The following is a 10,558-nucleotide window of genomic DNA, read 5'->3' as shown; positions in this document are numbered from 1 at the left end:
TGAGAGCGGGAGACTATCTTCTACTTCAGATTTGCTCTTGCGTGACCCTGTTTAAGATTTCCACCTCCCACTTGCTTGGATCTCTGGAGAAACCTTAGGTTTTAGAGCTCGAGGCAACCTGAGGTATCATCTCGCTACCCCAGCATCCTGTTGTGTTTTTAAGAGGAGAATTCAGGTTCATAGCATTTATTTATTTTTTTTTTAAGATTTTATTTATTTATTCATGATAGAGAGAGAGAGAGAGGCAGAGACACAGGCAGAGGGAGAAGCAGGCTCCATGCACCAGGAGCCCGACGTGGGATTCGATCCCGGGTCTCCAGGATCGCGCCCTGAGCCAAAGGCAGGCGCCAAACCGCTGCGCCACCCAGGGATCCCAGGTTCATAGCATTTAAACGATTTGCCTAAATTAGTGGAAGAGCCAGGACTAAAATTCCAGCATATTTCTGGTATTCTTGAATTTAAGGACCGACGGCTTACCTGATTTTGTAGGTTTCTTTTAGCTTGTTGGGTCAATCAATAGCAGGTTTTCTAGAATTTTACTGAGTGTTTGGAAGGTTCTAAATAGGTGGCATGTCTATGATCAGTCCAGTCATAAAATGAAAATGCTTGGGGGCAGCCGGGTGGCTCAGCGGTCGGCGCACGGCGTGACCCTGGAGACCCGGGATCGAGTCCCACGTCGGAGCCTGCTTCTCCCTCTGCCTGTGTCTCGGCCTCTCTCTCTCGTCTCTCATGACTAAATAAATAAAATATTTTTAAGAATTAAAATGTCTTTTTTTTTCCAGTTCACTTACCCTGGGAGTATAGGAAGCATCTGATGATTAGAGTAGCCTAGACTGCAGTTGGTAGCTCTTCCGTCTCTAGTCTCCTTTATTGATTTCTCCCTTAGGTGCTACTTCAGCATGTCTATTTCCCCTTAACTGTGTGCTTGGTTCATTTATCAATGTATATCCTCACAGAAATGAAATTCTCTTGTTTCCAAATGACTCCCATAACTGTGTTCTTTATCTTGAGACCTCGCAAACCAGAGGTCTCTATTTCTGCCTGTAGGTGTATGCACTTGGTGTCATCTGTCATATAAAACTTAAGCCAAAATGGGATGCTTTCTTACCCCTCCCTAATAAAGGCAGTCCACCATATCAGAAACCTTGAATTTATTCAACACTCTGTTCTTCTTTCTCTCGTGGAAGTAGCCATTAAGTTATCAATTATGCCTCATAAATGGCTTAAACTTATACTCCAATTTCTCAGGTTATTTCCTCTCCAAAAAACTCACTTCCTTACCCAACGTCTTCTTATGGTCCTTCATTATTCACAAGATTGACTTAGTAAGGAAAAAGCTCAGCCTCAGCAATAACTACTTCCCCTCAAGCCACCCTACTCTCCAATAATTTCCTAAGTGTATCTTCTGGTTCTTTCATATGTACGTGCCTTTACTTTTCCCTTGGATGTGCTCTATACTAGGGTTTTCTAAACTTTGAAAATAAGAATCAGGTGGGGTGCTTGTTAGTAACTACAGCTGCCCATTCCCGTCCCTGGGCCTAATTTAGAGGGTCAGGAATGCATCCTGAGAAACAAGATCTTTAACAAGTGCCCTCACATTCATTCTTAGTAGATCAGTTAAGAAAAAAAAAAAAAAAAAGTGTTTCTTTTTTACTCCACCTTCACAATATAATTAAGTTATCCTTTCAAATGAGAGAGTTTTTTGATTGCACAGGCAAAATTCGGTCCTCCAGGCCATCAGGCACCTGCTACAGTAGCAGTCACTATGTCCTCTGATAGCAATATTGTAATTCACCTAACCAAAACAACCTTCAGTAGATCCTATTAGCTAGGAAATAAAATCTGCACTCCAGTCAATTTAGCAAACCTATTCTAGGTTTGATACAAAATTGGATAAGATATGGTCTCTGACCTCAAGGAGCTCGAGAAGTCTAGGGAAGAATATCTCTGCTTGGCATTCAAAGTTTTTCCAAAAAAGCCTTGCCCAGCCTACCTTTCTCATTATCACTCCAAGGCCTCTGCACGGTCTGCACTCTCCATAGCCTCAGCCTATAGGTGCTGTTCCTTCAACTTGGAATGCTCTTTCCCTCTCCCATTGGAACTGGTTTGTTTTTGCTTTTCCTTTAGTGGTCACCTCAAGTAGCTTCTCCCTAAGAGATTCTTCTTTGTTCTCCTGACTAGGAAAAGTCCTGTTATTACATTCACATTGTATCTCCTTCAAAGCGTTTGTCCCCATATTTGATTAGAGTTTGTCTCCCCCTCTAGGCTGTAAGCTCCATGAGGACAGGGGACTGGTTTTATGGTTATACAGATATTCACTGTAGAACTCTTTGTTAATCTGTCTCCCTATGTTAATGCACTCGTCTGTAGGATTTGTTGTATCTCTGGATAAGTTTATCTTATGTGCCATATTCTACACTAAATCTTTAAACATCTTAAGTTCAAACTTTAACAGTTAGCTAAGATTTTTTTAGTACTTTGTGATGTACCAGGTACTTAAATGGATCCTTTAATTTTTACACTTTAAGATAGGTATTATTGTTCTCATTTCATAGAATGCCTTATAAAAATTATTCGAACTCCTGCCTCCTTGTCTCCAGCATCAGAAACCTGCTTTCCTGCTTCATCTTTTCACTGACTTAGTTCATTATACTTACCAGCTATCTTCCTGGTGAACCTCATAAACTAGTCTCTTGGTGTGAAATATTCTTTATCCTTTCCCCAAATTTGCTTGCCTATCTCCTCCTCATCTTTCAGCTCTCAAAGGGTGCTTTTCAGGACCTGCCTCTGAGTTCCTATTGTTGCTGTAAGAAATTACCACAAATTTAGTACCTTTAAATGCCATAAATTTTTTACCTTAACTTCCTGGAGAACAAAAGTCATAAAACCAATATGTTAGTATGGCTGTGTTTCTTCTGAAGGTTCAAAGGGAGAATCCAATTCCTTGCCTTTCTCAGCTTCTAAAAATCACCTGCATTCTTTCCAAAATGGCATCCTTGAATATCTCTCTTTTTCCTCTCCTTCTCCACGCCTCCCTGTTCCCATCAACCTGCTTCTCTTACTCTGACCCTCTGCCTTCCTTTTTAAAGAATCCTTATGGTTACATTGGGCCCACCTGGATATTTCAGGATACTCTCCCCAAGATCCTTAACTCAATCTCACCTGCCAAGTCCCTTTTGACATATAAAGAAACAGTTACAGGTTTCAGGGATTAGAATGTGGAAACTTTAGGGGACCATTATTTTGCCTACTCCAATATACATTCTCATACTTCCCAGAATTGACACATGAAAAGGTCTCCAAAAATATGTCTATTGAATCAGTGAATGAACAAGTCAACATTGACATATACCCCCTCCCAAAAAATTTACTATTTTTTAAATTTAAATTCTATTAGCCAACATATAGCGGTACATCATTAGTTTGAGAAGTAGAGTTCAATAGTTCATCAGTTGCATATAACACCCAGTACTCATCACATCATGTGCCCTTCTTAATGTCCATCACCAATTACCCCATCCCCCACCCACCTCCCCTCCAGCAACCCTCAGTTTGTTTTCTGTAATTAAGAGTCTCATGGTTTATTTCCCTCTCTGATGATTTCCCATTCACTTTTCCCTCCCTTCCCCTATGATCCCCTGCACTGTTTCTTATATTCCACATATGAGTGAAACCATATGATAACTGTCTTTCTCTGTTTGACTTATTTTGCTCAAAATAATATCCTTCAGTTCCATCCACACTGATATAAGTGGTAAGTATTCATCCTTTCTGATGGCTGAGTCATACTCTATTACATATGTGAGATATATATATGAAGAACTACAACCTAAGTGATAAAATATTCAAATCGTGGTATAAAATATGGAAAATATCTAGAAGGACATTTTTCTAGATCCAGTAATCTAAAGATACATATCTCACATCTTCTTTATCCATTCATCTGTCAATGGCATCTGGGCTCTTTCCATAGTTTGACTGTTGTGGACATTGCTGCTATAAACATCCTCCAAAGGCATTTTATTTTTTTTTATTTTTTATTTTTTTTTCCCAAAGGCATTTTAAATCTTAATCAGTATTAACGAAAATAGAATCATCAGAACAAGGAACATCAACATGATAGCTTGATTCACTCTGCTTGACTGGTCAAAAAACACCTGGAATATTATATTTGGTTCTGAGTATCACACTTCAAGTGTGAAAGAGGCAAAATTGGGACACATTTAAAAGAAGGCAGGGGCTCCTGGGTGCCTCAGTTGGTTAAGCATTTGACTCTTGGTTTAGGCTCAAGATCTCACAGATCCTGAGACTGAGCCCAGCGTCAGGCTCTGGGTGGGGAGTCTGCTTGAAGATCCTCTTCCTCTGCCACTCCCCCCTGCTCACCTGTTCTCTCTCTCTCTCTCAAATAAACAGATAAATCGTAAAAAAAAAAAAAAAAAAAAAAGGAAAGGAAGGCAACAGGATAGTGAAGAAGGAGAAATAGTATTATATAAAAGGACACTTAAAATGCTTAGGGCTTAATCAGCAGGATTGAGGAAAGTACAAAGCAAAGAAAAATCCGTAAGACCACCATCACCACTATTGTTACAGCAGCCAGTGTGCATGTGCATGCATGTGTGCATGCATTGCATGTGTGTGTTTTGGAAAGCATCATCTTTTTTTAGCAACAGTTTGTTTCAGAAGGAAACTTTGTAACATTTTCATAAGAAATTACTTTTTAGAGGGATAATTTAGTCATCTTGATAAGCATACATAAAATTATTTTGAATGATGACTTAAATTGCGTTTGGGCACAAATCGGATATTCACATGTATTAGTTAACTATAAGGTTTTCTTTTCTTTTTTTTTTTTTTTACATTTATGAAGCTTTAATTTTTCCCCAAGACAAGTCTGGCTCAGTGTCTTTGCCCCTCAGACCCAGAGGGGGAGTTCTTTCTTTTTTTACCCTTATTATGTATGTATGTATTTTAGTAGGCTCCACACATGGCATGCAGCGTCAGGCTCTGGGTGGGGAGTCCAACATGGGGCCTGAACTCACAACCCTGAGACCAAGGGTCAGACACTCAACCAACTGAGCCACCTAGGCATGCTGGGAGTCATTTTTTTTTAAATTTTATTTATTTATGAGACAGAGAAAGAGAGAGAGGCAGACACATAGGCACATAGGCAGAGGGAGAAGCAGGCTCCATGCAGGGAGCCTGACATGGGACTCGATCCCAGGTCTCCAGGATTAGGCCGTGGGCTGAATGTGGGAGCTAAATGACTGAGCCACCCAGGCTGCCCGTCATTTTTTCTTTCTTTCTTTCTTTTTTTTTTTTTTAAGGATTTTATTTATTCATGAGAGACGTAGAGAGAGAGGCAGAGACATAGGCAGAGGGAGAAGCAGGCTCCATGCAGGGAGCCCGATGTGTGACTTGATCCTGTGATGTTAGGATCATGCCCTGAGCCCAAGGCAGATGCTCAACCACTGAGCCACCCAGGCGTCCCTGCCCCTCATTTCTTTTTTTTTCTTTTCTTTTTTTCTTTTTTTTATTTTATGATAGTTACAGAGAGAGAGAGAGGCAGAGACACAGGCAGAGGGAGAAGCAGGCTCCATGCACCGGGAGCCTGACGTGGGATTCGATCCAGGGTCTTCCGGATCGCGCCCTGGGCCAAAGGCAGGCGCCAAACCGCTGCGCCACCCAGGGATCCCCTGCCCGTCATTTCTTAATAAATACCTATACTTTTCAGGCAGAGATAGTAGGGGAAGGGAAGAGCCCCTCTACATTGGCCTGGGCCTTTGTAGGGGGACCTGGGTGGCTCAGTTAGTTAAGTATCCGACTTAGGCTAATGTCATGATCTCTGGGTCCTGGGATAGAACCCCTGAATTGGGCACCACACTTAGCAGGGAATCTGCTTCTCCCTCTCTCTTTCTCTGCCCCTCCCCTGGATCATGTGCTCGCTCTCTCCCCCCCCCCCTCCACTTTCAAATACATAAATAAATGGGGTGCCTGGGTGGCTCAGTTGGTTAAGTGTCAGCCTTTGGCTCAGGTCATGATCCCAGGGTCCCAGGAATCAAGTCCCACATCCGGCTCCTTGCTGGGTGGGGAGTCTGCTTCTCCCTCTCCTTCTGCCCCTCCCCTCTGCTTGTGCTCACTCTCTTTCACTCTCTGTCCCTCTCAAATAAATAAAATCTGTAAAAATATGTTTTAAATAAATAATCTTAAAAAAGATTTTTTGATGTGTAATAACAGCTATTATTAACTTTCCTCTTGAAATTCTCACCAATAAAAATGAGTCAGATATTTTAAAAGATGAATTAAGTTTCTAGAACATACATATGTAAAATATGAGAAAGTGATTACTCCTTCTCAAGTGCTGGGTACAACATATGTCCAAAGTTGTTTTCCATTGCCCCAATTAATATGGCCAGAAATTTTGAGAGAACCTTTGCATACTGGTCTCAGGATTTAAAGCTTCAAAGTATACGTTTCTCTTCTGTATCAGAATGCTAGCACAGATTACTGGATCTAGAAAAATGTGCGTCCCAATATTTTCATATTCTATTACCACCATTTGAATACTTTATCACTTATATTTCTTCATTCAGTTTTCAATGAATATTGATATAGAGCCTTTGATGTGCCAGGATCTGTTCTAGAAACTGGGAATACACTGGTAAACAAAAAAAAGATCCCTGCTCTCATGGGGAGCATTCTGGTGGGGAGGGTCATGGAAAATCAACAGGAAAAAAAAATCAACAGAATAACAAAATCAAAACAGCATATATGATAGTATTATAGATGGTAGTAAGTGCTATGGAGAAAAATAAAGCTGGGAAAGTGAATAGGAGTTCTGTAGGAGTAGGAGGTTGAGGGGAGCAGCCTGCAATTTTAAATAGGGTGGAGTGAGAAGGCGAGACAATAAATTAAGACCTACAGAATCTGAAGGAGTAAACAACGTGGATGTCTGGGACAGGTTTCTAGGCAGAAGAGCCATGCGAAGGCTCTGCCCTGAGAATATGCCTGGTGAATTCCAATCAGAGTGGCAAGGCCTGCCTGGCTGGAGCAAGACGCATGGGGTTGGGGAAGGGGAGGGAGGAAGGAGGGACTAGAATGGCAGGTGGGCAGGGAAGTACTGGTGATATGACAGTGCCGTAGGTAGCACTCCCTGTAGGGACTTGAAGATACTATGAAGGACTTGGCTTTTTACGGAAGTGAGGTAGGAAATCAACTGGGGCTCAGGAGGTCTGACCTAGGCTGACCCTGGCTACTCTGCTAGCAAGGTGTTGATGCTCACAGGGAGGTCAGTTAGAAGTCCTCAGTATCTAGTCGAGAGTGGAGAGTGGCCTTGAGCAGGGTTTTGGCAGTGTTGGCAGCAGCAGGTGATCAGGTTTCTGTAGGAGTTAGAGCACATGGGGCTTGCTGATGGATTAGATGAAGGTGAGAGAGAGGTGTGAAGGATGAATGACTCCAGGGCTTTGGGCCTGAGCAAAGGGAAGGCATCATTATTTGAGGAGGGAAGGAGCTGAATTAGAAACAATTTGCAGGGCAGCCCAGGTGGCCCAGGGGTTTAGCGCCGCCTTCAGCCCAGGGCCTGATCCTGGAGACCTGGAATCGAGTCCCACGTCGGGCTCCCTGCATGGAGCCTGCTTCTCCCTCTGCCTGTGTCTCTGCCCACCGCCCCCTCCCCTCCGTGTCTCTTGTGAATAAATAAATAAAATCTTTAAAAAGAAAAAAAAAGAAACAATTTGTGGGTTCCTTGATGGTATAAATCTCATGTGATTGCACTCAGGTACAGGAAATTCTGGAGGTAAAGGAAGGCATAAGAATCAACTTTGGTAGATCATGCAATAAGGGTGATATTGAGGTAGAGGGATACATCTCATTTTATATTCATTCAGTGGTTGAGCAAAGAATGTCAATGTTTGATCTGATAACTCAGATTCTGTGACTTCTTTCTGATCAGGGATAGGCAGAGATATGGGAAAACATGGATGAAGAGCTATGCAGGCAAAACTCAGTCACAGGCACCATATATCTTCATTATGCACGAGAGCAATAAAAGCTATTTTTGCAAAATTATTATTTTTTCATAAGCACTACTTTTGTACTCATTATTGTGATTATTATATAACAATGAATATTTGGTCCTAAGAAACAAAAGGAACTGCTGATGAAAAGAATGTGTACATGCTTGTTGAGCTGCTTAATAAATAACTATTTGATGATGATTCTGCAGTATGTTTAAAGGGTAATTCTTCTTCTGTTGCTTTAGAGAATTCATTTGGCATTCTAAAAATGGATGTAATTTCAAGCAGTGGCCAAAATGTATCAATTAGCCTGACATCTAGGTCTTTTTAACAGATCTATAAATTTCCAATTTCCTTTGCCATCTTAACCATGGTAAATCATCCTGAACAAGATCATTCTTTTGAACAACAGCCTCCTTATTAACTGAGATCAATTGAGATTAGAAAATGAAAAATACACTAGATGCTGAGGACTCTTTATGAAACCACATTTGTAGGATGAGTATTGAATGAAGATGAATGTGTTATTTTCAGCTTCTACATCATTGATTTAAAAATTTATTCTCTATATCCTATTGCTGGGTTAAACACTAATATATAGTTGGATGGTTTACTTGCTTGCAAGCATTATCTTTTCCCTACTGAGGTGATGTATTAATGGAAGGGAATGATTTTTAATTCAAATGTATCTTCCGTTGCATACCACATGCATTTCTACACATTAAATTGGGTAAAATTGATTTTTTATTGATTTATAAATTAATGACTAAGTCCTTTGTTTTAATTTCTGATTGATTTTCATTTGCTCTCTGGATAAATTGCATGATGCTTAGCACATCGTGTGGACCTTATGTGCCCACCTTTAAAGGCAAACTTACAGCATAGTCCTCTTCTGTCTCCAAACCCCAGCCACCCTGGCCTTCTTTCAAATCCTAATATTTCACACTTAAGATTTTTTGCACATATTGTCTAAAATTTTAGTTCTTTAGCTCTGCTTGCTTTATAGTTCTGTGTAACACATATACTACATTACTTTCTTAACTAATGAATTCCCTGTCTTCTAGCTAGAAAGCAGGCTCCAAAAAAATAATGTGGATTTTAGTCTTTCTTTCTTCACTGCTGAATCTAGCATCTAGAATTATGTTAGGTATAATATGCACTCAGAAAAGGTGATGAATGAATGAATGATTCCTTATCCTGGAATACCAGTTTTCCTTCTCTAAATCTAAGTAACTTCTACTCGTCATCCAAATTCCAGTTTAAATGTCACTTTTTCAGGCCACCTCTTTTTGTCCCCTAAGACAAGTCAGCTTTCTCTATTATTTATTCTTACAGTTTTCTATATTTCTAAGTTCTCCATAGAACTTATTAGAATTTTAGCTTATAAAGTCCCTTTTGTGACATAATTAGCTTAATTTGTTTTATCCCCTAAACTATAAAATATCTCTATCTTGTTCTTTTTTTTTAAAGATTTTATTTATTTATTTGAGAGAGAGAGAGAGAGAGAGAGAGAGAGAGAGGCAGAGACACAGGCAGAGGGAGAAGCAGGCTCCATGGGATTCGATTCCGAGCCTCCAGGATCGCGCCCCCGGCCAAAGACAGGCGCTAAACCGCTGCGCCACCCAGGGATCCCCCCTCTATCTTGTTCTTAATAGTCTCTCCAACATCTAGCATAAAGCCTGGAACAAAGGGATGCTCAATGGTCAATAGGGCGCCTCGGTGGCTCAGGGGTTGAGCATCTGCCTTGCTGTCAGGTAGTGATCCTGGGGCCCTGGGATCGAGTCCTGCATCAGGCTCCTTGCAGGGAGCCTACTTCTCCCTCTGCCTATGTTTCTGCCTCTCTTTCTGTGTCTCTTATGAATAAATAAATTTTTTTAAAAGTTGTTAGTGAACCACAAAAGAATGTTTTGTTATACTGGAATTCTTGTATAAATACACCTCTCAGTGAATTCAATAATGCTTGGGGGAGGGCACCTGGGTGGCTCAGTGGTTGAGCATCTGCCTTTGGCTCAGGGCATGATACGGGCTTCTGGGATGGAATCCCACATCCAGCTCCCTGTGAGGAGCCTGCTTCTCCCTCTGCCTATGTCTCTGCCTCTCTCTGTGTGTCTCTCATGAAAAAATACAATCTTTACCAAAAACATAATGCTTCAAAGATCCCTTAATGTTAAGGCATCATACCTGCCTCTTTATCCCCCACTTTATTTCATTAAATAAATACTTAATGGGTTTCCCCTCTGGACCAAGCCACATAGAGGGGAAGAAGGTCATGTAAATACTGAAAAGACTATAAGCTTTATTTTTTTTTTTAATTTATTTATGATAGTAACACAGAGAGAGGGAGAGACACAGGCAGAGGGAGAAGCAGGCTCCATGCACCGGGAACCCGAAGTGGGATTCGATCCCGGGTCTCCAGGATCGCGCCCTGGGCCAAAGGCAGGCACTAAACCCCTGCGCCATTCAGGGATCCCCGACTATAAGCTTTAAAATGGAAAGATCTCTTACCCTCTGTCTGTGTGAGCTCAGCAAAGTTACCAGTTGAGCCT

The sequence above is a fragment of the Vulpes lagopus genome, chromosome 9, assembly GCF_018345385.1.
Source record: "Vulpes lagopus strain Blue_001 chromosome 9, ASM1834538v1, whole genome shotgun sequence".
Classification (NCBI taxonomy): domain Eukaryota; kingdom Metazoa; phylum Chordata; class Mammalia; order Carnivora; family Canidae; genus Vulpes; species Vulpes lagopus.
Note: the sequence above shows the minus strand (reverse complement) of the source record.